The following is a 25,149-nucleotide window of genomic DNA, read 5'->3' on the forward strand; positions in this document are numbered from 1 at the left end:
CCAATAAGAGAATGTGTATAAAAGAGCTTTGTAAATGAGGAGATAAATTATGAAAATGATTATGCAACCACCAAATGTCCAGGATAAGATTTTTTAAGACATATTTATTTATTGTAGAGACAGAAAGCGAGTGGATGCACAAGCATATGCTAGAGAGGGGAGGGTCAGAGGGAGAGAGGGAATCCTCTAGCAGCATCCCCCCTGAGTGTAGAGCCTGGTGCAGGGCTCTCTCCCAGGGGCGTGGGATCTTGCTTTGAGCCAAAATCAAGAGTCAGCCACTTAACTCACTATCCCTCCCAGGTACCGCCCGAGTAAGATTTTTAAATACATTTTTGAGGGCTTACATTCATAAGTATTATTCTAAGTGACCTCTATTTCTTTCAGTTCTAAAAACTAATCTTGAATTAAAAATAGAAGTTATTCTAAAAGCAAATATTCATAATATACTCAGAGGTGGGGAAACAGGCAGAAAAGAGGTTAAGTATGGGCACCAGGATGGTTCAGTCATTGAAGCTTCTGCCTTTGGCTCAGGACATAACCCCAGGTTCCTGGAATCGAACCCCAGATCAGGCTCCCTGCTCAGTGGGGAGTCTTTTTCTCCCTGTCCCTCTGTCCCTCCCCCTGCTTATGTACCCCCCTTCTCTGTATCTCAAATAAGTTATTAAATTAAAAAGGCAAGTTACTTGCTCAGTGTCATGATAACTATTAGCACTAGATACAGTTCTGAGTGTGTGACCCTAAAGAATGTGTTCTTTCATTTTTACATTTACCAAAAAATACCTAACCTTCAAAATACCATAGATTAAATTAGTTTCCCCTTTCTCCATACATTGAGTACCAGAAGATGCTACAATTCCAGGGCCCTGGCTGGCTGGGTTGGTGGAGTGTGTTACTCTTGAACTCTGGGTTATGAGTTTGAACCATTTTGAGGGTACAGAATACTTAATTGAAAAAAAAAGTTGCTATTGTTGGGCTTGTTTTCTTTTTTTCCTTTTGACCCCTTCACACATTTCTCCCACCTCCAACCCCAAAATTCTGCCACTCCCCCATCTATTCTGTATGTGAGCTCATATTTTTGTTTTTGTTTTGTTTGCTTTAAGGTTTTACATGTAAGTGATTTCTATTATTTGTCTTTCTGTCTGGCCTATTGTATTTAACATAATGCCTTAAAGGGTCACCATGTTGTAAATCGGAAAATTTCATGCTATATTATGACTGAGTAGGATTCCACTGTATTTATCGACCACAATTTATTTATGCATTCATCCACTGATGGCATTTAGGTTGTTTCTTTATTTTCACTGTTGTAAAAAATCCTGCAGTGTACACAGGGGTGAATATACCTTTGTGAGGGTAACCTGGGTGGCTCAGTGGGTTGAGCCTCTGCCTTCAGCTCTGGTCATGATCCCGGGGTCCTGGGATCGAGTCCCGCATCAGACTCTCTGCTCAGTGGGGAGCCTGCTTCCTCTCTCTCTGCCTGTCTCTCTGCCTACTTGTGATCTCTGTTTGTCAAATAAATTTAAAAAAAAAAGAAAAAAAATATATACCTTTGCGAGTTAGTGTTTTTATTTCCTTCAGATAAATACTCAGGAAGGGAATTGCTGGCTCCTTTGGTTGTTCTGTTTCTCATTTTTTTGAGGAACTTCTCTACTGTTTTCCATAGTGACCACACCCATTTATACTCCCAGAAATGGTGCACTAGAGTTTTCCTCTACTCCACACCTTACCAAAACTTGCTATTTCCTGTGTTTTTGATAATGGCCCTTCTGACAGGTGTGAATTGGTGCCTAATTTTGGTTTGATTTGCATTTCCCTGATGATTAATGATGTTGAGCATTTTTCATGTTCTTGTAGACCATCTGTATGTCTTCTTTAGGAAAAATGTCTATTTGTAACACCAAGGAAGTAGAAACAATCATCAGAAGTTATTATCAATAGTTATATGCCAATAAGTTAAGCAACCTAGATGAAAGGGAAAATGTCTATTTGGATCTGGTCCTCTTACATTAGATTACTTGTGGAGTTTTTGTTGTTTTTGGTGCTTTTGTGTGTTTTGTTTTATCTTGCTGTTGAGTTGCATGAGTTCTTTATATTTGGAATATTAAACCCTTACTGGATATATAATTTACAAATGTTTTACCTTAGGTTAACGTTTTATTTTGTTGATGGTTTACTTTGTTGTTTGGACGTTTTATAGTTTGATGCAGGACCATACTTTGCTTCATTGTTTGTTTTTACTTTGGTATCAGCTTAAAAGAACCACTACCAAGACCTATGTCAAGGACATTTCCAATCCCTGTGTTTTTTGCTATAAGTTTTATAGTTCCAGGACTTATTTTCAAGTGTTTGATCCATTTTGAGTTAATTTTTGTGTATGGTATAAGAAAATGCTGCATTTTTGTTCTCTTACATGTGAGTCTCCAGTGTTCCCAGCACCATTGATGAAAGAGACTGTTTTTCCCCCTTGTTTATTCTTGGCTCTTTTGTCATAAGGTCCTGGACCATAGATGTGTGTGTTTACTTCTGGGCTCTCTCCTGTCTTCTGGTGATGTGTGTGTCTGTTGTTATGACAATGCGATATTGTTTTGATTACTCTAGCTTTGTCATTAGTCTGAAATGAACAAGTGCAATGCCTTTAGTGTGGTTCTTCTTTCTCTAGATTGCTCTGGTATTCAGAGTTTTTTGTGGCATCATACAAATTTTTAGATTCTTTGTTCTCTTTCTGTGAAAAAATGTCCTTAGAATTTTTATAGGAATTGCAATGAAACTGTAGGTGGTTTAGGGAAGTATGGACATTTTACCACTATTAATTCTTCTCACCCATGAATATGCGGTGTCTTCCAGTTTATCTGTGTTGCCTTCAGTTTTTTTCCTTACCATCCTATACTTTTCATTATACAAGATTTTACCTCTTGGTGAAGTTTACTCCTGGGTATTTTATTCTTTTTGATGCAACTTCAGGTGGGATGATCTTCTTAATATATTTTCTGCTGATTCGTTATTAGCGTATAGAAACAGTGCATTTTGGGGTAGTGATATTGTATCCTGTCCCTTTCCTGAATTTAGTCATACTTTGAGCAATTTTTCACTGTCTTCTTTGAGGTTTTCCTTATGTTCTATATCATCTGCAAATATCGACCATTTTATTTCTTGCTTGCCAGTTTTGATGCCTCTGATTATCTTCTTGCATAATTGTTCTGCCTTGGATTTTCAATATTGTGTCCAGCAAAAGTGGCAAGAAAAGATTGGTAGTGTTCCTAACTTTGGTGATATTAGAGGAAATAGTAACAGCTAAAACTTTACACTATGGGATGTGATGTATTCTGTGTGGTTGTCATATATGGCATTTTTTAAAGATTTTATTTATTTACTTGAGAGAGAGAGAGATCACAAGTAGGCAGTGAGACAGAGAGGGGGGAAGCAGGCTCCCTGCTGAGCAGAAAGCCCAAATGTGGGGCTCTATCCTAGGACCCTGGGATAATGACCTGAGCTTAAGGCAGAGGCTTTAACCCACAGAGCCACCCAGGTGGCCCATATGTGACCTTTTTGGTGTTGAAGTATGTTCCTGGTCTATGCACTCTGTTGAGAATTTTGATTGCAAATGGATATTAAAGTTTTTCAAATGCTTCCCTGCATCTCAAGATGATCACATCATTTTTATTCTTTATTTTGTTAATGTGCTGTATCACTTTGATCGATGTGCACCTGTAAACCATCATTGAATTCTTGAAAGATCCCACTTGATCATAGTATATGATCCTCTCAACATATTGGTGAACTTGGGTTTCTAGTATTTTGTTGAATATTTTTGAATCTATAGTCATCAGGGATATTGGACTGTAAGATTCTTTTCTTGGGGTGTCCTCGTTTATTTTTGTATTAGAGTAGTGTTAGCCTCAGCAAGTGAGTTTAGAATCTTTCTCTTCCATTTTTTGGAAAAGTGGGCAAAGGACTGGTATGAATCCTTCCCTGAATGGCAGAATTTATCACAAAAGGCATCTGGTTCTGAAACTTGGTTTTGGGGGAGGGTTTAAGTTGCTGATATGATGAGTACTGGTGTTTTATGTAAGTATTGAATCCCTAAAGATGAAACTGTTTCCATATCTTGGTGGTGGGATAGATGAAGGGGAACAAGAGTCATGGGGGCCCAACACTCAGAGGCTCCATCTGCCACTGCGGCTGTGCCATTCCTCTCAGATGCTGGTGGAGGATGAAGGACATGGTGGAAATACGGCAGACTGATGGCGGCAGGGTGGCGGGAATGTGGGGTCCGAGCGGGGTGATGAGACTTATGCGTGGCCCTCCTGTCCCACCAACAAAGTATCATATCGCTACTGCCCGGGCAACAGTAATTCCAGCACATTCACCACTGTGCAAATGGGTGCCATGGTGAGGCAATTCACGGCCACTGAGCTGGCCCCAGAGTCAGCGTACATCTTCAGCCTGATGACCAAGATGAAGCAGGGATGAGGGAGCCCCTAGAGGCCACCGTCATCACCACTGAGAAGCGAGGTAAGCCCAGAGGCCCAGGTCCACTGTCCTAGTGACATGGGGAGGACAGTTGGGCCTAATTGGGAGCCACAAACTGCTGGGTCCACGGCTTCATGGGGCAAGGGCTTGCAGGGTAGTGTGTCTACACAACCTGATATTTATCAGGCAGGCAGGTATGTCCCTGGAGAGGAGGTTGTGTAACTGGATCAGGGTGGCTGAGTCACCATGTTTGAGGGAGTCTCCCTGAAGCCAGGTGCTTTTCTCTGATCTTCAAAACCACCTGACCATCTGAGCCAGGGGTTCCAAAGCACGTTTGCTACCAAGCAATCTTAGGGAGATTTGTCTTTATGGATGCCGCTTCCGTTCCAAGCACAGTTGAGGTGTTTATTGTTCACTGTTGTGGTTTCTCTGCACCAAATCCTGGGGGACAAAGTGCTGTGAGGCCCATTTCTACAGAAGATGTGGCGCACAAACATCTCCAGTTATTTGCCAGGGACAAAGCTGTTGAGGCAGTGATGTGGACAATCTTCACAGACACTGGGCTCCCTGTTCCCACAGCAATATGCTGTGGGTTCCCATCTCAGTGAATCCCTGATATGCCGTTCAATATCATCCTGGGATCTGCCTCTGGGAGTTCCCTTCCCAGGGACATCCCAACTACTCTAGGCCCGTTTTATGCCATCTAACCTTGTAGGGACCACAGGGGTTCCAGCCTAGGTCTGAGTCAGGACAGAGCAGGTGCGATCTGGAAGGCAGAGCAGCCAATGAACCCCCAATATGAGGCTGCCAGGAGCCTGGGTGGCTTTCAAGGCAGTGTGGTGCCTTCCAGTTTCTATGCTGCAATCATCCCACATGTACAGTTCCCTTAGAGTTCTGGCTTCAGAATATGTGGCTCAGGGACTGTATCCCTGTTCTCTCCACATCCAGGGAGCAGAATGTGCTTTGGCTCTGCTGATGTCACAGGGTAGCACACGGGTAGTAGCTTGACCCGGCCTATCTGAGGAGTGATGAGGGGAACATATGGCTCATTTCCCTCCTGTGCTCTTGAACAGAGAGCCCCACCCATGCCCCAGAGGAATCTCCCGGGACTTTGGAGCAAAACCAAACAACAAAATTAAAGGATCCAGGATACATTTGGGCCCATTTACCTGCAGAGGTACTCTTGGTCTCTGGCTTGCTCATCAATGTCAGAGCAGAGATCTTACTGGAATACAAGTAGGCTGACAGCCAGGCCTACTGCAGAGTATCTGGAAATGTTGCCACCCTGGCAGAAACACATTTGCTCACTACTCAAGTGTTATTTGTGCTGTTGTGCTGAATCCTCCTCTAACCCACCTGCTGAATCCTCCTCCTCTTCTTACCATGAGAGGCTGAGTGAAATGCAATGCCTGGAGTGTAGATTGTGCTAGCTTCTCTATACATCTGGCCCTAGGGGTTATTTGGCCCAGTGAGAAGGGGTTTGGGGAGCAAGTATTTGGGGCTGACATGCCTTGCTTCAGAGGTGTCCCCTGAGGTTGAGCAGGAAGGTACGGCCTACAGTCCTATCTGGCACCTGAGCCCACGTTGGTCACCACACTGGCTGAGTTGAGGGGAGCAGAGTGCCAGCCAGCCAGAGTCTGTGACTCCTCAACTGCCTGTTGACAGCCTGAACCCAGGGCTTGGGGCACCAGAGCAGAGCCAGAGTCGCAGAGCCCGGGTAGACTCTAATAGGAAAGGACTAGAGCCAGGGAGGGAGGCAAGCAGGCTCAGGCAGCCACATCAGCCAGCCAGGTTACTGGGGGTCTGAAGCCTGGCTTTGCTCTTTGCCACATTAGAGGGTTGGCATGTCTCAGGACCAAAAGCACACAGTGGGAAGTCTGCCATCACCACAACCCTGAAGTAGACGGGGTGGTGTGGAGCACACTCAGTCACCTGGGTGCTGTAGGTATGTCTCCTCATCCAGTCTCCATTCGAATGCCTAGGTCAACACCTGGGCGTTGGACAGAGGACAGCTAGCTAGGGTACAGGAGTACTTTCTGAGGAGACTGGCCGGTGGAATGCTGCCAGTGGCTGGGGGGGGTAGAGACAAAAATAGCCCACTAAGCACTAAGTCTCAGGCTCTGTGCAAGAGGATTCTTTTTTTTTTAATATTTCTTTTCAGCATAAGAGTATTTATTGTTTTTGCTCCACACCCAGTGCTCCATGCAATACGTGCCCTCCCTATTACCCACCACCAGGTTCCCCAACCTCCCACCCCCCCAGCCCCTTCAAAATCCTCAGGTTGTTTTTCAGAGTCCATAGTCTCTCATGGTTCATCTCCCCTTCCAATTTCCCTCAACTCCCTTCTCCTCTCCATCTCCCTACGTCCTCCATGTTATTTGTTGTGCTCCACAAATAAGTGGAAGCATATGATCATTGTCTCTCTCTGCTTGACTTATTTCACTCAGCATATTCTCTTCCCGTCCCGTCCATGTTGCTACAAAACTTGGGTACTCTTCCTTTCTGATGAAGAGATAATACCCCATCGTGTATATAGACCACATCTTCCTTATCCATTCGTCCCTTGAAGGACATATTGGTTCTTTCCACATTTTGTTGACCGTGACCATTGCTGCTATAAACATTGTGTACAAATGGCCCTTCTTTTCACTACATCTGTATCTTTGCGTTTAATACCCAGTACTGAGATTGCAGGGTTATAGGGAAGCTCTATTTTTAATGTCTTGAGGAATCTCCACACTGTTCTCTAAAGTGGCTGCACCAACTTGCATTCCCACCCACAGTGTAAGAGGGTTCCCCTTTCTCCACATCCTCTCCAACACATGTTGTTTCCGGTCTTGCTAATTTGGGCCATTCTAACTGGTGTCATGTGTTATCTCAATGTGGTTTTTAATTTGAATCTCCCTGATGGCTAGTGATGATGAACATTATTTCATGTGTCTGGTAGCCATTTGTATGTCTTCGTTGGAGAAATATCTTCTGTCCATTTTTTGATAGGATTATCTGTTTTGTGTGTGTTGAGTTTGAGGAGTTCTTTATAGATCCTGGATATCAACCTTTTTTCTCTACTGTCAATTGCAAAAAGCAGAATTTCAGATCAATATCACTGATAAATATGGATGCTAAGATCTCAACAAGATCCTAGCAAACAGGATCCAACAACACATTAAAGAGATTATCCACCATGACCAGGTGGGATTCATCCCTGCATTACAAGGATGGTTGAACATTCGTAAATCAATCAATGTGAGAGAACAAATCAATAAGAGAAGTGAGAAGAACCACATGGTCCTCTCAATTTATGCAGAAAAAAAACATTTGACAAAATCAAGCATCCGTTACTGGCTAAAAGTCTTCAAAGTATAGGGATACAGGGAACATTCCTGAACTCCATAGAATCTATCTATGAATGACCCACAGCAAATATATTTCTCAATGGGAAAAAGCTTGCAGCCTTCCTGTTGAGACCAGGAACACAAGGATGCCCACTCTCACCACTCTTGTTCAACATAGTATTAGAAGTCCTTGCAAGAGCAATCAGACAACAAAGAGAAATAAAATGTATCCAAATTGGCAAGGAAGAAGTCAAACTCTCTCTCTTTGCAGGTGACATTATTCTTTATCTGGAAAACCCAAAAGACTCCACCCCCCAAATTATTAGAACTCATACAGCAATTCGGTAACATGGCAGGATACAAAGTCAGTGTACAGAAATGAGTGGCTTTCTTATACACGAACAATGAAAATACAGAAAGGGAAATTAGAGAATTGATTCCATTTACTACAGCACCAAGAACCATAAGATACCTGGGAATAAACCTAACTGAAAAGGTAAAGGATCTGTACTCGAGTAACTACAGAACACTCATGAAAGAAATTGAAGAAGACACAAAAGGATGGAAGACCATTCCATGCTCTTGGACTGGAAGACTAAACATTCTTATAATGTGCAAGGGGATTCTTGGAAACACTACAGAAGAGGAACCTCATCTGCATGTCCCTGCAGCTCTGCTCCCTCTGCACAGACCTTAGATGGGTGCAAGGGGGGAGAAACTGTGGGAAGGAGTATATTTCCTCCTTCCAACCCTATGCGGGTTACCTTCTTCCAAAGAGATCCATCAAGGACATGAAACACAGAGGCCATGAGGCCTGGTGGACACCAGGAAAGGGTGTGCTGTGCAACCAGGGTAGAAAGTGCTAGGCCTGCCTGACCATGGTGGATGCAAAGAGGGCACTGAACAAGTTTGTGGGACTTGGGCAAGGTGGTGGGCTGCAGGGATTTGCCATCATCCAGAAAGCCTCCATGAATACTGTGGCAAATCCTTTACAACCACTCTGGTTTTCACCTTGGGAGAAATTTCTAGAAGTAGAACCCTTAGCTCAGAAAACATGAGTGTGTTTGGCTTGGAGATATGGAAACTCATGGACACGCCATGCCCTGAGACCAGGATGCAGGTCTTGTGGCCTCTCTGATTCCATGGTGATGTTGTGCCTTCTATGTTATATGAAAATATATCTCATTAAGCATGTGTCCACAGGACTTTCATCCCCACTTTGCCGTTACATACCTGTGACTGTACACGGTAATGTGTCTTGTGGGGTCTTAGTGTCCAATCATGAAAATTCTCAAACTCAGCTGTGTAAAGATTTCCAGAAATCATGGATAAGCTGCATTCAAGCTGAACAAGAATTAATAAGGGGAGACTGGGTGAGTTGAGGAACATGAGTCTACCTTTGTGACTCTTGTTTGAACTATTGCTGGTTCTTTAATGTTTCTTCTTCCAGGTTGAGGGAAACTGTATCTGAAAATATCCATGATCTACAGAATTGTGATGAAATATGTCTGTGTGATCAAATGGGAGCATTTAACTTCTCCCCCTCCCTGAATCCTTAATCATTCAGAAACTCTCATGGAGAATTTCTTCCAAGGTACTTAGGATTATTGGCGTAAGTTCAGCACAAGTGCCTTTTTCTTGTAACAGGGCAGTGCTGGAAACAGTGGTTATTTAACCAAGAGATTGAGTGAAATGTCCAATTTGAGAGTGACATGTATAGACTCATATAATAACCAGAAAATTTTCAGGAATTAAGGTTGACTTTGTGGAGCCCCTTTGCAATAGCGGCTTGACACCTTGATGACACAGTGCCCAGTAGCCTTTCCAGATGAGTAGGAAATATTACTTGATGGCAGGTATAGGAACCTCAGGATATGTGGGGGACCATGAGAAGAGGAATCCACCCAAATCAACAAGTATTGCAGTCAAGTCTGATGGGCATATGGTGCTTGGCTTTGGCCTGGACACACTACTGAAAGTTCATTCTAGCAATCCCTCATGAAAATTTCCAGCACAGTTTCAAAATCTTTATGGAATGGTCCGTCACTCTGCCTGTCAGGCTTAGTTAGAATAGATGCTTAGAAACCAAGTGTGCTTGCGACTGCCTTCCTGCATCTAAGAAACCATCCCAAATCTGTTGAACTGAAATCCGTCACCCATGTTGACTGGCACCTGCTGCCACCACCACCATACATTTCTGTGTGATACAATGGGTCCCGTGAAGCTCTGAAGCTATTTAGTTCACAATCAGGTTTGGGTACCTCACTTTGGAGGCTGGCAGTGTTTTCTGATTGAGAAAATCCTATCAGAACTATACCCCAAATTGTCTCAGAATCCTCTAGAAGCTGGTTGTTGGAGAGCTTACCTTTGGGTCAGTAGCATAATCACTGGTTAGGAGTGAAACAACAGTCTCCAAGGTAAAGGTTATATTCATATTGGGTGGTGATTAGTTGTTGTTTTTTTTTTTTTTCTTAATTTCTTTTTTTGAGTTTCAAGGTTCATGAGAAGTGTGTCTTAGAAAGGAAAGACCAGGGGCTCATTTCAGCCAAATAGAGTTGTGAAAAAAGAAAGGAAGCAAGAATAACAGAGCACCTCACATAGAGTAGAAAAGACACTGAGGAGGTAGAGTATATGCACATCTCCTATGGGAATTCCATGTCATTGGAGTTACGGGGTACATATATGAGAATGTGTGTCAAAGGTGAAAGAAGATTCAAGGAGAAGCAAGCAACCCTAGGATGGTCATGCAAAATGCAGTTGAAATACGGTTTATACAGATTTTCTGTTTTGGTTCTGGGAGCAGCAGGAATTTTATTTAGACTCTTGACGCTAGTTGCAAATGGTGATTGACCTCTGGGCCATCTCCTGGCCCACATCCTCCTGCTTGGGTCTGCCTAGATATCATGGAACTCCCAGTAGCGTATTGACCATGCATGTATTATTTGAAGGTCTGCCAGCAGCAATGCTAAGTCTCACAAATTTACGGGTCCTGTGGTTTTGGCTTCTTTGAGCTTGTACTCTCTGCTGGAATGGAGGGGCATGTTTTCAGTTTTTTGTGACATTGTGTCTTCCTGATTGTGCGTCCTGAGACCTCAACTAAACACTCCCTGTTTTTACAAGTGGTGCTTCAAGGCTCAATGGACTTGGCCTCCTTTGCAGCATCCAATGCATCTGGCCTCTGTCTCTTCAGTGTAGATTCAAGTGCAACATTACAGCAGTGTGACCCCTGTCGTCTCCCTGGTGGATGTGCATCACAGTGGTAAGTTGTCTTGGTTCTGAACCTTCCGCCTGGGTTGAAGTTCAGGCCTTGACATGGGTATCTTCTTTTGCTGACTTCTGTCTTTCTTCTGGAGGAAAATATACTCTCTTCTTGTTGATTTAATTAGAGATGTACCCTTAACCAGAATATCTAGAGTTTGTTGCTTGGGGAAAGTTACTTAGTGGCATGTATAGAGAACGTTCTGCAAGTCCCTCACCCAAACAAAACATCTGAGCTACAGGTTGCTTCTGTTAGCCGAATCCTGAGTTATTGCAGGGTTATCTTATAAATAGACATTCTCTCCAAAATAGTCTTTTCTGCCAACACATTCTTTTATAACTAGAGTTATAAGAGTAAAAAATAAACTAGAGTAAAAAATATCGGGTATCTTTACAAATCGACCTCTAGTGGGCATGCTATTTTTTTTGTAAGAGAGGGAGGTGGGAGAGAGAGAGGGAAAATCTGGGTAGGCTCCACACACTTTGCAGAGCATGACACAGGGCTCAATCTCACAACACTGAGATCATCACCTCAGCCTAAATCAAGAGGGTCAGTAAGAAGGTCACTCACTTAGAGTAGAGAAGACATGAGGAGGTAGAGTGTATGCCCATTTCCTGTAGGAATTCTGTATCACTGAAGAATCAGTGTAGATGAATGAGAACATATTTCTAGTACGAAGATTCTAGGAGAAGTAAACAGCGCTAAGATGGTCATGTGAAATGCAGTTGTAATAGGGTTTCTGCGAGTCTTCTGTTTGGTTCTGGAAGCAGCAGCAAGTTTATTTAGTCTCTTGTCACTAGTTGCCAATGATGATTGATGTCTGGGTCACCTTTGTCCTACACGCTCCTCCTTTAGTCTGGCATAGACATCATGGAACTCCTGGTAGCCAAGTTTGGAAGGGGAGGTACACAGAGAGAGAGAGACCTGTAATCACAGAGAGAGAGAGACCTGTAATCAGGCTCCACATGCAGTGCAGAGCATGACACATGTCAGGGGCTCGATCTGACAACCTTGACATCAGGACCTGAGCCAAAATCAAGAGTTGGTCCTTTAACTAAAAGAACCATACAGGCATTCCTGGATGCGCTTTGTGTTTATGGAAGGCAGAGTACATACCCCCTCCTGTTCTATAATCTTCTAAATTGGGGACTATTTCCATATCAGCAGTGGTCTTACACCTTCTCAGGCCAAGAGATAAGTAGCTATTCTTGGTGGTGGAGAAAAGCAGTTGGCTACAAAATTCTCATAGTGGGGGAGGTAGCTCTCACTGCCTGACTCTGAAGAGTACAGTTTTATTCCTGTCCTAATACACACAGTTCCTCTGAAACAACACCTTTGTAAAAGATGAAATTAATTTGCAAGACCCTGGGTGGCACAGTTGGTTAAGCATCTGCCTTTGACTGAAGTCAGAATCCCTGGATCCTGGGGCATCAGGCCCTGCATTGGGCACCCTTCTCAATGTGAAGCCTGCTTCCTCTCCCTCTTCCCCCCGGCCTGAATCCAACTGTTCTTGATCCCTCTCTAGCTCTCTTGCTTTCAAATAAGTAAAGGAATTCAAGTATTTGTAAGTAAGAAATTAATTTGTAAGTCGTTTCTAATTTATGAGGGTAATATTAGTAGGATTAAGGATACATGAGAGGTAGATCACACACCATGTCTTTGTTGAATCTTGTTGCTATTCATCCTTATGATCTACATACATCAATAGATTAATATTTTTGTGAACATATATCAATTACCTTGTGTTCTGAGATTCTGAGTTAACCCTCCAATTGATGTTCTCATGGATCACAGGCACTGTATTTATGTGTCAAACTTCCTACAGAAGACAGTACCAATGTCAATTGTGAGACCCAGTAAAGGAAAGTCCCCCGTTTTTACTTGGCACAGTGTGCACGGTTGTGAGACAATGCCTGTTTGGTGATACTGGCATTTATGCAAGTACTGATGGATAAGAGCAGATGTGCTTTATTTCTAGCTATTGGTTACTGGAATAGTTCATTCAACATCCCTCAGATCATTACTGAGTTGTATATGTTTGCAGTGAAAAATTGTCAGTGTCTGATTTTGTATCTCAATGTCACCCTAAGAAATTTCTTGGGAGGTATTTGCCCAGTCACATCACTCTGATGTGAGTGTCCAGGGAGGAATTTCCCCCCATCGCATTGGGATCAGTGTTTCCTCACTGTGAGCGTGTCATTGCTGGCTAAGGAATAAGGGATAACTGAGCACATTCCCTTCCTCATCCCACCAGGAGGATCTTCTTGTGTGCAAATCCTCCCAGGTCCTTCACGTGTTGGCTCCGTGAGGAATGGGATTCCCACATGGATTTCATCAGCATTCAGCAGCAGAGATGATGCAGGTGGTCCCAGGAGGTCCCTACATCTTCGCTTACAAGTGAGGGATGACACGCAATCTGAGATGGTGGTGGGAGCTCAAGCCTGAGCCCCAGCTGAAGCTTCTCCCACCAAGACACAGTGCTAGTGGTTCTCCTCATGTGAGTTCTCTGGTGTTGGGAAAGGAATCATATCTGGCAGAAGGCTCTGCCTCAGTGATGGGAGAAAAGGGGTTTGTAATGTGTGATTTCTGTGGTGGTGAGAAAGGTGGGAGCTCTGGGTAAAGGCAGGACCCCAGTGATGACAGACACAGGTTTCTATGCTCTGAGTTGTCTGGTGTCTCCAAATGTGAGAGCTGTATATAATGGCTCTTCCACGTTGACAACATTTTTTTGGGTTCCCGCTGGTGTGGATCCTCAGATGCTGGCTAAGGGTGTTCCTGGACTAAATGCTTTCCCTTGAAGATGGCATTCAACCAGTTTCTGTCTGTGGGAAGTGCCCATGGCCTCAAAGGAATGCATGTTGCTATGAGCTCTTGTACAGCAATACCAGCACATGGCTTCTACCCCGTGTGAGCTCCTGGGCATGTATAAGAGCAGTGCTCTCTGAATGAAGTGTCTCCCACCTTCTTTACATGCCTAAGATGCATCTACAGTGGTTTTGCTGTGTACAGAGGTGAGCAATGCCATGGAAATGTTTCCTCCATGAGTATTATGTCTATTTTCCTCAGAAGGGTGAGTTCCCTCGTGTCTCCTGAGGTTAGAGCTCCGAATAAAGGCTCTCTCGCACTGGAGAGGTGTGTGTGGTGCGATCCAGGATGAATGAGCTCTGATGTCATTTGCACTAGGGACACATGGCTGAACGCTCTTCCACATTGTGTGTAAATACAAGGTTTGTCTTCCTAGGACACAACACACATAGAGTGAGGTGAGGGATGTGAGAAATCTCCCTCCTGTGTCCCAGCATTGCCGGGTTCCTGTACAGGGTGAACCCTCTGCTAATGGCCAGAACAGGAGGGGCTGTGGAAGGATTGCTCACACATGTTCCTCCCTTCCTGACTCAACGTGCAAATTCCAGCCGCTTCCTTCATGAATAGTCTCTGTGTCTACCTCTGCAAGCCACTTGTAGATGGGTGTGGTGTTACTTTCCGGAATTCATATAGATCTTTCTACATGGTAGCCTCACACCCACATCAACTGCTGAGTAAATTTTAGATGTTTAAGTTTCAAAGACTATACTGGTGAGTTGTGTTGAAGCCAGTGACTTTTACAGACACTCAGGTGATTTCAGTCCATTTGACCCTTTTCAGCCAAGAAATGAAACTATTCATATTTCTGGTGGGGACAGCCCATATGCTCAGTGTCTTGGAAGACAGGAGATTGTGGTGAATGCTTAGCATACCCCATGTCAAGCTGTAGTGTGGAAGACCAGGGTTCATGACCGTGAAGCTTACTGTTGACTTGTAGAATAACAGACCATTGAGATGAACCTATGTGGATATCACTTCATCCTTTATAACAGGGAATGTATTGCCGTGAGCTCTTGGGTCTTTTAAACAAAGAATGAGTCACTGAACACTACATGAGAAGTACTAAAATACTGTATGGGGACTAACATAACAGAACAAAAGAAAGAAATATGGGAAGGGAGAAAGGAATACAAAGAACAAAAAGATAATGAAGGGAAGGAAGGAAAGAAGGGCTTGAGAAAAAGGGAGAAGAGAAACTGGTAGAGAGGCATTAGGGGAAAGAAAAATTTTGAAAGTTGTGAGACAATCGTCTGAGAGTTAAGATTTGAACTTGATGACAAAGGAAAGAAATGGAGTCCTCTACTCAGGAGTAGAAACCTGGTATAGTGTTTTGGTGATGAGAACCTATTGACCAGATAAACATGTTAGAAAAAGAAAGTGAGGATGGGATGCTGGGGACTTTAAGATGGACAAACTCAAAAAAGTCAGGACTGAAAGAGGTGCCATGTGATGGTTTCATCCCAAGAATCACAGAAGTGTCCTGACCTCAGAGGACACAGAATGTGCAGTGGGTTAGGTGGATGGAGTCGGAAGAGTTGATAGAAATGGGACCGTGTTGCAGGGTCATTTCCACAGGAGCCCTACAAGAGACAGGACTGATATAGGAAAGACGTTAGAGTTCAAGGCCGATGGTCAAGAAAGAAGTCTTGAGATGGCTTTGCTGGCAAAAGGTGATTTCTATTAAAGCACAGGGACACGACCTGTGGGTAGAAATCATTGCTATGCTGGGGTTGTGACAGGAGGAGGACTCTCTAGGATGGTGTTGGGGGAGGTGAAGCAAAAGGGAGGTTTTGCAAGAACATTGCAGTAGGACAGAGGACACACAGGATAAAGGAGGCTTTGCTCTTGTCACATGAAGGTCGTTTTTCCTTCTAGGAAGGCATTAATAGAAAGGTAGTTGGGAGCTTTCTGGAGGAATGTTAGCTTCTTCCTCTCACAGGTCCTTCTCAAGGGACTGCAGGTTTGGGAAGAAACTCTGTTTTATTGACATTTCCTTCTGCCTCAGCCTCCCTCAGTGTTATGGAGGCGAGGGGGATGTTAGGGTCTCAGGAAACAGAGTGACGGGTCTCTGGGGGTTAGCTAGCCTATTGAAAAGCAAGCCTATTCCTTGGCAATCACTACGACATTTGTAAACTGAGGGAGACTCAGGTATTGCAGTGTTTTGATCTTTATTTGTGAAGAATCTGTTTTTTTTTTTCCTTTCGTTGGCTTTAGGGCAGCCAGAGTGCCTGAGGAATATCACCCATGTCACATGTTGTGGAGGGGAGGTGTGGCGTGCCAACTTCTGCTTTGTCCTTAGCTAGCCTTCTCCACCATCCTCATGTCCTCCTGAACAGTTTAGACCGTTCAGTCATTAAAGTTGTTGAAGGAGGATAGTCTCATCGTCTGTATCTTCTTCCTCATGAATAGGGGCATAAAGATGTCCCTACTTGTGGGACAATACTGGTCACTTGGGGGCCTCCATGTGTAAGGGTTGTGAATTGCAGAGAACACGGAGCACAGGGGACAACTTCTATTTGGATTTTCCAGAGTAGACAGGACCGTCTCTCCTTTGGAAATTACTGCAGTGAAGGATTTATGGCACCACCCAGGGAATTTTACAGGTCCTGGGCTCTTGTTTTTTGGGAGGTTTTTTATCACTGCTTCAATGTCATTACTAATATCAGTCTATTCAGGTTATCAATTTCTTTCTGGTTCAATTCTGGAAGTTTATAGTTTTCCAGGAATGTATCCATTTCATCTAGGTTGCTTAACTTATTGACATATAACTGCGGATAATAAGTTCTGATGATTGTTTCTATTTCCTTCGTGTTCTCTCCCCTTTCATTCATAATTTTATTAATTTGGGCCTTCTCTCTTTTCTTTTGGATTAGTTTGGATGATGGTTTATTGATCTTATTAATTCTTTGAAAAAACCAGCTTCTAGTTTCATTGATGAATTCTACTGTATCCCTAGTTTCTATCTCATTGATCTCTGCTTGAATCTTGATTATTTCCTTTCTTCTGTGTGGAGTTGGATTAATTTGTTTCTTATTCTCCTGTTCTTTAAGATATAGAGACAGCTGGTGTATTCTGGATTTTTCAATTTCTTTGAGGGAGGCTTGGATGGCTATGTACTTCCCCCTAACTGCCTTTGCTGTATCCCATAGGTTTTGGACTGAAGTGTCTTCATTCTCATTGCTTTCCATGAATTGTTTAAGTTCTTCTTTGATTTCCTCGTTGATCCAAGCATTCTTAAGCAAGGTGGTCTTTAGCTTCCAGGTGCTTGAATTCCTTCCAAACTTTTCCTTGTGGTTGAGCTCCACTTTTGAAGCAATGTGATCTGAGAATATGCAGGGAATAATATCAATCTTTTGGTATCAATTGAGCCCTGATTTGTGACCCAGCATGTGGTCTATTCTGGAGAAGGTTCCATGTGCACTTGAGAAGAATGAGTATTCTGTTGTTTTAGGGTGGAATGTTCTGTATATATCTATGAGTTCCCTCTGGTCCAATGTGTCATTCAATGCTCTTGTTTCTTTAGGGATCTTCTGCTTGGATGATCTTCTTATAACTGAGAGTGGCCATTTAAGATCTCCTACTATTAATGTATTCATATCAGTATGGCTCTTTACCTTGATTAACAGTTTATGTTAACAGTCTTGTTAACATAACAGTCTTATTGATTAACAGTCTTATGTTGTGGGATGTTCCCATATTGGGGGCATAAATATTTACAATTTTTAGAACTTATTGGTGGATAGTCCATTTAAGATTTATGTAGTGTCAGTGGAGACAAGATGGATGGGAAGTATGAGGAGTTGTTTCAACCTGTACCCTAAGGTGAGCTGATTACCTACCAAGGAATTCTGATTACCCATGAAATCAACCTGATATCAGAATTATAGACTTCTGGATCTCTACGGGGGAAGAAAATGCCAATGGGCAGGTAAAGCAGAGTAGGAACATTGGACTGATATCGGAAGATAAACAAAAGGAGGAGGGAGCCACCAGAGGCGACTCATTGGAAAGTAATACCCCAATACTAGAGTGTCCTGAATCTGGGGGCCAGCATTAACTTGGATTCTGGTTGAAAGCACTCAAAAAGAGCAAAGGATTGTGGGGGGAATTGTAGGAATCAGGGTGGTTAGGGAGAGGGGCTTAAGTCCCCGGACCCAGGATAGCCAACCCTGGTGCTGAGCCAGAGAAAGTGCAGCAGAGTAGCCAGGTCTTGGTCCATGAGCCACCAGCATGCCTGAGAGCGCATCAGGTCCCATGAGGGGCTGTGAGCCTCACCAGATGGCAGAAGCACAGCCTTTTTGAACTCTCCATGTGAGCACCAGTGCCTGGTGCTATCAGAGCCTGGCGTTCTTGGACCCGGAAAGTCCAGGCACTCCCAGCCTGGGTAATCGGGAAAATCTCAGTGTGTGATCGCTGCTTGGAACCTCTCTGGCAGTCCTGAGCTGCCCAGACAGTCACCACTGTCTTGGTTTTGGGTATAAGCAGGAGTTCCTGTGTCCCCAGGGACCACCACTTGGAACGTACTCTGCCAGTGGCTGAGGAGGAACTTATGGGCTCTGCAGCACCCAGAGGGGAAGAGACTGAGGATTCTCTCTGAGAGGGAGGTCGGAGTGCAGTTTGCTTTCCTCTAAACCTCCAAAAGCCATCAAAAGCTGTTAAGGCGAGAGAGAGAAACAAACAAACAAACAACCATCATAAAAACCTCAAGAGAACAAAAGCCTGAAAATCCAGTTTCCTCGGAGCCCACCCCCTTGATGGGGGCAGGAGGATTTACTCAAGGAACATTGCCTGAAAACCCACATGGTAGACCCCTCCTGCAGAAAATCAACAAGGAAATAAAAAGGGGAAAAAAAAGATGACAAGAGAACAACCACCATACTTCATAGATACAACTTTTATTTTTAATTCATTCCCATTATTCTGGTTCATTATATATATATATATATATATATATATATATATATATATATTTGTTTTAACCTATTTACTGTCACAGTGAGAAGTCCAGTACATCAAATTCCATAATAACCTTTTAACCTGAACTTTTTGATACATATACTGTTGTTTTTCTTTTCTATTTTTTTTAATTTTTTAATGTTTAGTTTAGTTTGGTTTATTCTTTTCTTATTTTTAATTTTTTATTTTTTAATATTCATTTAGTATTAAATTTCAAGGAAATCCCCTTTCCCCAATGAATGTTACCACAATAGGTAAACCAATTTTTTAAAGATATTTCATTTATTTATTTGACAGACAGAGACCACAATTAGGTAGAGAAGCAGGCAGAGAGAGAGGAGGAAACAGGCTCCCTGCTGAGCAGAGAGCCCAATGCAGGGCTCCATCCCAGGTCCCTGGGATCATGACCCGAGCCAAAGGCAGAGGCTTAACCCACTGAGCCACCCAGGAGCCCCTATAGGTAAACCAATTTTTAATCGACCTTTATCTTAGGAAAGTTGAGTCCTTAAACAAAGATATAAAGATACATCCAGGAAGAATTAAAATAACCTTCCTCTTCCACACTGAGAATTTATAACCACTCTCCCATCTTTTTCTTCCACCAGTGTTTCTGTGTATTTGTGTTTGTCCTGATAGTATATAAACCTTATACTTGGGGTTCTTTCTGACAAGGTTCTTTTTGTTGTTGTTGTTTTGTTTTGTTTTAAAATATATATTTTTTCTCTTGTCATCTATTTTCTCAGTCTTTTTTTGTCTGTTTTTGTTTGTATACTTCATAAATCTTATATTGGGGCCCATTTGGACTGAGACTTCTCTTTTATCTTCCCTTTTTTCGTGTCTCTCTCTCTCTCTTTCTTATTCTTCTCTTTTTTCTCTCATTTGGGTGGGGACTCCTGATTGCTCAGAAGCGTTCCAGGGTGCACCTTGACTGCACCATGGTCAAAACCTCAAGCTACATCCATTCAGCCATCACTCAGCAAAATGACTAGGAGGAGGAAAGCCCAACAGAAGAAAAATTCAGAAGATGGGTCTTCTGCAACAGAGCTAATGGCTATCGACATAGACAATATGTCAGAAAAGGAATTCAGGCTAATTATCCAGGCAATAGCTAGGTTGGAGAAAGCCATGGATGACCAAACGGAATAGATTAGGGCAGATGATGGTGTTCACAATATTAGAGCAGAACTTAAAGCCACCAAGGATGATGTTCACAGTGCTCTCAGTGTGTTCTAATCCAATCTAAATTCTCTAAAAGCTAGGGTAACTGAGACAGAAGATAGAGTTAGTGATCTGGAGGACAAACAGATAGAGAGAAAGGATCAGGAGGAAGCCTCGAACAAACAGCTTAGAAGCCATGAAAACAGAATCAGAGAAATAAATGATGCCATGAGAAGTTCCAACGTCAGAATTATTGGAATCCCTGAAGGGGAGGAGAAAGAAAGAGGTATAGAAGATATAGTGGAATGAGTTCTCCATGAAAATTTTCCAAATCTCACGAACGGATCCAGCGTTCATGTACTAGAGGCAGAATGGTCCCTCACCAAGATTATAGATTCTCAAAAGTCCTCGAGACAACTAATAGCAATAATGAAGAATTATAATTGTAGACAGACCCTCTTAAAGGCAGCCAGGACAAAGAAGCTCCTTATGTACAGAGGAAAACCCATCAGAATAACATCAGACCTGTCCACAGAAACCTGGCAAGCCAGAAAGGACTGACAAGATATATTCAGGGCACTAAATGAGAAGAACGTGCAGCCAAGAATACTTTATCCAGCAAGACTGATATTCAAAATGGAGGGAGATATAAAGAGTTTCCAAGACTGGCAAGGCTTAAAAGCGTATGTGATCACCAAGCTGACACTGCAGGAAATGTTAAGGTGGGTTCTATTAAAGAGGAATGTCATTGAACAGAAATATAGAGACAATCTATAGAAAGAAAGACTTCAAAAGTAACACGATGGGTGGGAGTCAAGATGGCGGAGAAGTAGCAGCCTGAGACTACATCAGGTAACAGGAGATCAGCTCGATAGCTTATCTAAACATTGCAAACACCTACAAATCCAACAGGAGAGCGAAGAGAAGAAGAACAGCAACTCTAGAAACAGAAAATCAACCACTTTCTGAAAGGTAGGACTGGCGGAGAAGTGAATCCAAAACGACTGGAAGATAGACCGCGGGGGGAGGGGCCGGCTCCCGGCAAGCGGCGGAGGAACGGAGCACAAAATCAGGACTTTTAAAAGTCTGTTCCACTGAGGGACATTGCTCCAGGGGCTAAACCGGGGTGAAGCCCACGCGGGGCCAGCGTGGCCCCAGGCCCCGCAAGGTCACAGAAGGATCGGGGGTGTCAGAGTGTCGGAGAGCTTGCAGGTATTAGAACGGAGAAACCGGCTGCAAAGACAGAGCCGAGGACTGAACTCTCAGCTCGGGGTTACCTTGAACTGGTCGCGGGCTGGGTGAGCTCGGAGCACGGCTAGAGGCTGGGGATATGGGAGTGATTGGGTGCTGTCCTCTGGGGGCGCACTGAGGAGTGGGGCCCCAGGCTCTCGGCTCCTCCGGGCCGGAGACTGGGAGGCCGCCATTTTCATTCCCGTCCTCCGGAACTCTACGGAAAGCGTTCAGGGAACAGAAGCTCCCAAAAGCGAACCTGAGCCGATTACTTAGTCCGGCCGCCGGTAAGGGCGGTGCAATCCCGCCTCAGGCAAAGACACTTGAGAGTCACTAAAACAGGCCCCTCCCCCAGAAGATCAACAAAATATCCAGCCAGGACGAAGTTCATCTATCAAGGAGAAAGCAGATTCAATTCCTAAGACAGCAGAGCAATTCCAGAGGAGGAGAAAGCAAAGCACGGAACTCATGGCTTTCTCCCCATGATTCTTTAGTCTTGCAGCTACTACAATTTTTTTTCTTTTTTCAACTTTTTTTTTCTTTTTTCAATTTTTTTTCTTTTTTCTTTTTTCTTCTTCTGCTAAATTTTTTTAAAACTTTTACCCTTTTCTTTTTTAACGTTTTTTGACTAGTTCATCTAAATATATATATTTTTTCTTTCTTTTTTATATTTTTTTATTTGTTTTATTTTTTAAATTTTTTTCTTTTCTTTTTTTTTTCTTTTTTTTTTCAGAACCTGTTTTTTATCCCCTTCCCTCCCCCCCACAATTTGGGGTCTCTTCTGATTTGGTTACAGCGCATTTTTCCGGGGTCTTTGCCACCCTATTAGTAGTTTATTTGCTCCTTCATATCCTCTTATCTGGACAAAATGACAAGGCGGAAAAAATCACCACAAACAAAAGAACAAGAGACAGTACCGAAGGCTAGGAACCTAATCAACACAGACATGGGTACTATGTCAGATCAAGAGTTCAGAATGACGATTCTGAACATTCTAGCCGGGCTCGAAAAAGGCATGGAAGATATTAGAGAAACCCTCTCTGGAGATATTAAAGCCCTTTCTGGAGAAATTAAAGAACTAAAATCTAACCAAGTTGAAATCAAAAAAGCTATTAATGAGGTGCAATCAAAAATGGAGGCTCTCACTGCTAGGATAAATGAGGCAGAAGAAAGAATTAGTGATATAGAAGACCAAATGACAGAGAATAAGGAAGCCGAGCAAAAGAGGGACAAACAGCTACTGGACCATGAGGGGAGAATTCGAGAGATAAGTGACACCATAAGACGAAACAACATTAGAATAATTGGGATTCCAGAAGAAGAAGAAACAGAGAGGGGAGCAGAAGGTCTATTGGAGAGAATCATTGGAGAGAATTTCCCTAATATGGCAAAGGGAACAAGCATCAAAATCCAGGAGATGCAGAGAACCCCTCTCAATGTCAACAAGAATAGGTCCACACCCCGTCACCTAATAGTAAAATTGACAAGTCTTAGTGACAAAGAGAAAATCCTGAAAGCAGCCCGAGAAAAGAAGTCTGTAACATACAATGGTAAAAATATTAGATTGGCGGCAGACTTATCCACAGAGACCTGGCAGGCCAGAAAGAGCTGGCATGATATATTCAGAGCACTCAACGAGAAAAACATGCAGCCAAGAATACTCTATCCAGCTAGGCTATCATTGAAAATAGAAGGAGAGATAAAAAGCTTCCAGGACAAACAAAAACTGAAAGAATTTGCAAACACCAAACCAGGTCTCCAGGAAATATTGAAAGGGGTCCTCTAAGCAAAGAGAGAGCCTAAAAGTAGTAGATCAGAAAGGTACAGAGACAATATACAGTAACAGTCACCTTACAGGCTACTAATGGCACTAAATTCATATCTCTCAATAGTTACCCTGAATGTTAATGGGCTAAATGCCCCAATCAAAAGACACAGGGTATCAGAATGGATAAAAAAACAAAACCCATCAGTATGTTGCCTACAAGAAACTCATTTTAGACGCGAAGACACCTCCAGATTTAAAGTGAGGGGGTGGAAAACAATTTACCATGCTAATGGGCATCAGAAGAAAGCTGGGGTGGCAATCCTTATATCAGATCAATTAGATTTTAAGCCAAAGACTATAATAAGAGATGAGGAAGGACACTATATCCTACTCAAAGGGTCTGTCCAACAAGAAGATCTAACAATTTTAAATATCTATGCCCCTAACGTGGGAGCAGCCAACTATATCAACCAATTAATAACAAAATCAAAGAAACACATCAATAATAATACAATAATTGTAGGGGACTTGAACACTCCCCCCCCCTGAAATGGACAGATCATACAAGCAAAAGATCAACAAGGAAATAAAGGCCTTAAATGACACACTGGACCAGATGGACATCACAGATATATTCAGAACATTTCATCCCAAAGCAACAGAATACACATTCTTCTCTAGTGCACATGGAACCTTCTCCAGAATAGATCACATCCTGGGTCACAAATCAGGTCTCAACCGGTATCAAAAGATTAAGATTATTCCCTGCATATTTTCAGACCACAATGCTCTGATGCTAGAACTCAATCACAAGAGGAAAGCTGGAAAGAACCCAAATACATGGAGACTAAACAGCATCCTTCTAAAGAATGAATGGGCTAACCAGGAAATTAAAGAAGAATTGAAAAAATTCATGGAAACAAATGATAATGAAAACACAACAGTTCAAAATCTGTGGGACACAGCAAAGGCAGTCCTGAGAGGAAAATATATAGCGGTACAAGCCTTTCTCAAGAAACAAGAAAGGTCTCAAGTACACAACCTAACCCTACGTGTAAAGGAGATGGAGAAAGAACAAGAAAGAAACCCTAAACCCAGCAGGAGAAGAGAAATCATAAAGATCAGAGCAGAAATCAATGAAATAGAAACCAAAAAAACAATAGAAAAAATCAATGAACCTAGGAGCTGGTTCTTTGAAAGAATCAATAGGATTGATAAACCCCTGGCCAGACTCATCAAAAAGAAAAGAGAAAGGACCCAAATCAATAAAATCATGAATGAAAGAGGAGAGATCACAACTAACACCAAAGAAATACAGACAATTATAAGAACATACTATGAGCAACTCTACGCCAACAAATTGGACAATCTGGAAGAAATGGATGCATTCCTAGAGACATATAAACTACCACAACTGAACCAGGAAGAAATAGAAAACCTGAACAGGCCCATAACCAGTAAGGAGATTGAAACAGTCATCAAAAATCTCCAAACAAACAAAAGCCCAGGGCCAGACGGCTTCCCAGGGGAATTCTACCAAACATTTCAAGAAGAACTCATTCCTATTCTCTTGAAACTGTTCCAAAAAATAGAAATGGAAGGAAAACTTCCAAACTCATTTTATGAGGCCAGCATCACCTTGATCCCAAAACCAGACAAGGATCCCACCAAAAAAGAGAACTACAGACCAATATCCTTGATGAACACAGACGCAAAAATTCTCGCCAAAATACTAGCCAATAGGATTCAACAGTACATTAAAAGGATTATTCACCACGATCAAGTGGGATTTATTCCAGGGCTGCAGGGTTGGTTCAACATCCGCAAATCAATCAATGTGATAGAACACATTAATAAAAGAAAGAACAAGAACCATATGATACTCTCCATAGATGCTGAAAAAGCATTTGACAATGTACAGCATCCCTTCCTGATCAAAACTCTTCAAAGTGTAGGGATAGAGGGCACATACCTCAATATTTTCAAAGCCATCTATGAAAAACCCACCGCAAATATCATTCTCAATGGAGAAAAACTGAAAGCTTTTCCATTAAGGTCAGGAACACGGCAGGGATGTCCATTATCACCACTGCTATTCAACATAGTAC

The sequence above is a fragment of the Meles meles genome, chromosome 16, assembly GCF_922984935.1.
Source record: "Meles meles chromosome 16, mMelMel3.1 paternal haplotype, whole genome shotgun sequence".
Classification (NCBI taxonomy): Eukaryota; Metazoa; Chordata; class Mammalia; order Carnivora; family Mustelidae; genus Meles; species Meles meles.